At 42.0% G+C, this 4,855-nt stretch overlaps 1 pseudogene; it reads left to right on the forward strand.

Annotated features, from left to right (window-relative positions):
- Nucleotides 1–621: 621 nt before the first annotated feature.
- On the forward strand, nucleotides 622–4,594 carry LOC118577860 (annotated as a pseudogene).
- Nucleotides 4,595–4,855: the final 261 nt, after the last annotated feature.

The raw sequence follows: 4,855 nt of genomic DNA on the forward strand, positions 1-4,855 counted from the left end.
TGGGACTAGGTTGCATCCAATTGAGTTGTTGACCAAGGAAGTCCCATGGAAATCCCCCCAAATCCAGGTTGTTGCTGAGACAGTGGGTTGCTTTCTTCAAACTGACAGCTGGGCCATATTGCTGAGGACAACACCCAATAACACAGTGAACATAGAGAAGTTGAGCTGGAATCATCACCCCTATATTCTAGTGTCTTTGTTATTGGAAGGTATTTGGCATGCTAAAAAAGGACAAACATAAACACCAACCCAGTCATAAAACCTTTAGTTTACAATCTGTCCTGCCTGCAAGATATGTTAGGACAATGGCAGCACAGAATGTGTAGGAGTAACCAATCAGTGTCTGATTTGACTTAAGGTCCACTCCATGAGACAGAACCCATACCCAACACTGCTTGGGTGACCAAGAACCAAAGACTAGTCCAGAGACCAAGGGTAAAACCAAACACTACTTATCTATCTATCTATCTAACTATCTATCTATCTATCTATCTATCTATCTATCTATCTATATCTTACACACACACACACACACACACACACACACACACACAATTAGTCTTCAAAAAAAGCAAAATTGGATACCCATATCTTAGAGTCCAACTCCAGCATTTAAGGACTATGCAGGGCTTGGTAAAGAAGGGTGAGGCCACTTATCCTATGTGTGATCTTGAGAGTCTGTGCAAAACAGAACTTAGTTGAACCGGCTGCCTACGTATCAGGTTCTAAGCCAGCCAGGGCTACATAGTTTGACCCCATGGGAAACAATTTAAAAGTGTGTAAGTCAATGGAACACATTTTATTAAGTATACTTGAAGACAATTAGACTGAGCAGTAAGCTAATAACAGTTAGATAGGCTGATGTATAATTCTAGGATCTTAGAGTGAATTTGAGGACAGTTTGGTCCACATATTGAGCTCCAGGCTACATAGTGAGACCCTATTTTTTCTTTTGATAAGTTACTAGAAAGATAGGATGTTACCATCCTTCCACTCCAGAGTCTGAAGTAAACTGAACACAGATTTATCAGGCTGGTGATATGTATTTGCATGATATTGACAATGAATAAAAAAAAAACTTATGGAAACAACATAAGCAAAACAATAAAGGTAAATCTAAGCATACATTATGTAACAGTTTGTTCAGAGGTTGAAACATTCCATCTGGTAGGGAAGCCCCTTAAGCAAGAAAGTAAATTGCTCAAAATAGCTTCAGGAAGTCCCTGAAACTGACCAGATTTGCTAGGCCCCAGAATAAGCAATAAAGCCGCTAAAAATCACTCTCAAGTAAGCCAAGCTACAAAGACTTAGACTAGACCATCTCCCTGAAGAAGCAGAAGCCAGCCGAGTTGCCTGGAAGAGTTGTTAGAAAGGACATTCTACAACTTGTTGAGCTGTCTGCAGGCTGTGTAGCGCACTCTAGGTTTCCAACTTTTGTGAGCTGTCACCCATGGTAGAGTATGCTCTGGTGATGTAACTGTCTTTGAGTCATTTCTGCTTCTATAAGTAACTCCTTACCCATACGCCTGTGAGTTGTTAGGGCCTGTGAGAAGTCCCATAAAAGACCACCAGTTGCATGTGCCATCAGCAAGAGTATTTAATAAAAAAAATTCCAGTATGCTGGGGTCAAACCATCTAACAAAGTGGCAAATGGTGACCCAGAGAGAAACTCACAGGCTCCTTTTATGCAGGATTAGGGGAATTCCAGCTGTGGTTAAGTGGACTTTGAAGTGGTTGGGTATAGACTCTTACTGGTACAGGAATCACTTTATGATTGGCTCAGGACATCTGGTCAGCAACAGTGCTTGCAGTGTGAGGGGTCTGTCTGTTGTGTCAGGGGTCTGTCTGAATGAAAATAGCAAGAACAATTCCTGCTTGTGGCTAGGAAGGAACCTGATTGGCTACCAGACTGGATGTACTTCCTAAGGGTCTGGTTGAAACTACACAGGAGTCAACACAGGATAGTGTGGGATTATTGGGTAGAAGTCTTAACAAATTGGCTCCTGGGAAAATTTTTTTTTTAAAAAAGCAAAACAAAAAATCAACTGGCCTGGTTCGGGTCAGTCCTGTTATAAGAGATGACAGCCACTAATGAGTAACTCCAATAGAACTCACGGTTTACCACGTTGAATTTGGCTGGTATTTACTCTGGTCCATAGTGGGCTCCACATCTGGGGTAAGTAGATGTGTATGTTGCATCTCCCTGGAAAAATCTTGACACACAGCACCATAACAGTTATTTACCATAGCATAGATGTGGTGATTACCAGAGCACAGGAAGTCAAGAGCATCTGCTATAGTCTGTCACCATCATTAAGGATGTTGAGTTATGCTATGAATGCATGCAGCTTTAATTCTGTTCAACACTACCTACCAAAATAAATTTCATTGCCTTTGTTTTAAAGTATGTCTGTATGTATAAAACTATGTTTGTATGTCTGTACAAAAGTCACTGACTGAATGTGTTTCAATTTGTTTTCAATTAGAGAACTTTCTTGAACTTAAAATCAAATGTATGTCAGGTGTTATGTTGCATGCCTCTAATCCCAGCATGAGGGAGTAGGGTGGGTCTTATAAGCCAGCCCGGTCTATACAGTAAGACCCTGTCTCAAAAAACAAACAAACAAACAAAACAAAAACATAAATTGAACTAAATGTATTTATGGAGTCTCTAAGCCACGACTTAGTATGAAACACTGGTCAACCTAACCTACCACTCCCTGGAACCCTGTTAGCTACACAAGTTAAGAATTTTCTTCCTAGCACTAGTGCAGATTCAAATTGTGCAACGGACAAGAACAGTGTACATCCAGGCGTCAGCATCAAGGACATCCCAGAAGTCACGACTGTTATGACCTTCCTAATTTACAGATCCTGAAACAGCATATTATGTTTTTGAAAAGCATTTAATTACAGTAAAGATGATACATTAAGCCATTTTCTTGGCGTTATTTAAAATTAACAATTTGTGGCAGTTTCTTCCAGGATGAAAACCAACCAACCATAATGGAGGAACATCATTTTCCTTCACGGCCAGTGGCTTTTCTCCATATCAGACCTCTAGTGTGATGTCTAAAATTTGCCATTATTATTATCTTTTTTTTTGGGGGGGGTAGAGTGTCACTTTGTAGAGGTCCTGCCTAAAAATGACAGAAAGTATACATTGTAAAGAAAAATTAGGGCGCTAAGAAAAAGAAGAAAGAAATTGATTTCTGATTTACCCAGCTTCTTTTGCCATGGCTTCCCCTTCATGTTGGACTGGAGCCTCTTGAACCATAAGACCACATTAATCCCTTCTTCTTCTTCTTCTTCTTCTTCTTCTTCTTCTTCTTCTTCTTCTTCTTCTTCTTCTTCCTCTTCCTCCTCCTCCTCCTCCTCCTCCTCCTCCTCCTCCTCCTCCTCTTCTTCTTCTTCTTCTTCTTCTTCTTCTTCTTCTTCTTCTTCTTCCAGTCATCGGATGATGGTCGCTCCATCGTGCTCTTTATCGACAATCCAATGGTATCACTGAGCTCAGTGAAGAGACAAGCACCGAATGTCTGTGGTGCCTGCATGCCTGAGGGAGAAAAATCAGCTGAATGTCTAGCTTGCAGTTATGGATGCCATGGAAGTCATAAACTATTTGAACTATACACAAAAAGAGATTTTCATTGTGATTGTGGAAACAGCAAGTTACATTTGTAATGCAAATTATTTCCCCCAAAATCAAAGCTAAATTCTTGCAGTATGCACAATGACAACTTTTTGGGGTTATCCTGCATTTATAAGAGACTTTATCCTAGTCCTGAGACGAGGTTCTAGATGAGGTGATTCAGCATGCGGTCATTGAGGACCGGTTCCATAGCAGGTAACTCAGCGCCATTCCCCCTGAGAGTGAGGATTTCCAAGAGACGGTGTGCCAGGCTCATGTGAAATGCTCTTCTGTCTTGTGGGCTTATGCTGGCCACTTGGCAGTCACATGCATATCTGCTAAAGATGATGGGCTGCTGCTCAGTGTTGACAGGATGGGTGATCAAGGGTTTATCAAGCCTGAAAATGGAGTCACCAAGATAACACCCTCAAAGAGGATGTTCCAGAATAGGGAAGAAATGCAGACAAGGAAGCTAAAGCTGGGCAGAACAGCCAGCCCTGTACCAACTCTAGTTCTGAGTCTGGTCTCTAGACAGTGGTTAAGCATGGAAACACCAAAGCAAACCTTCAGGAACTGCAAGCTCGCAAGCTAAGCAGTTTGTAAAAGAAACATGCTGCCACCTACTGGCCTGTCAACTGTACAGCAGCTCTTGCACCTGCCAAGACTAAGAAAATGTGTGGCGAGCTAGATGTCCTGTTTCTGACAGACAAGAAGATACAGTTGGGCGTTTGAGTAACCAGGCAATGATAGAGGGACCCTTTAACGGAAACCCCTAGCAGCTTGGACAGACTCCATCACGTGCAGCTCCTTTGGGAATACAATGACTTGAAGACTGAACTTGAAGACTATCTGGAGAGACTTGCTGGTGAAGGCACGGTTGTTAAGAGAGGGGAAAACCAGCAGCTCTTTGAAGAATTTCAATCAAAAAAAGAGAAGGAGAGTGTGGACTGCAGTATCGGTAGCTAGCGTGGAGCGCAATGTTTTTTCATTCAGGTCCACAAAAATGCCACTGTTCTGCAAGAGACCGGTGTCACACTTGGTCCCCTTTCTGTCCTCCTGTGGCCTCAAGCTCTCTTCTCCTTCTCAACTGCCTTAGTGTTTATGCTGGTCTCCCAGTAAGCATCCTTGATAACTCAGCTAAATACACCACACATGTAGACGTCACATCTCCTGTCCAGGATACCCAGAGGGTTTTGCTTACATTTTAAGAAGTTCGGTTTGATCTTG

Source organism: Onychomys torridus, chromosome 2, assembly GCF_903995425.1.
Source record: "Onychomys torridus chromosome 2, mOncTor1.1, whole genome shotgun sequence".
Lineage (NCBI taxonomy): Eukaryota > Metazoa > Chordata > Mammalia > Rodentia > Cricetidae > Onychomys > Onychomys torridus.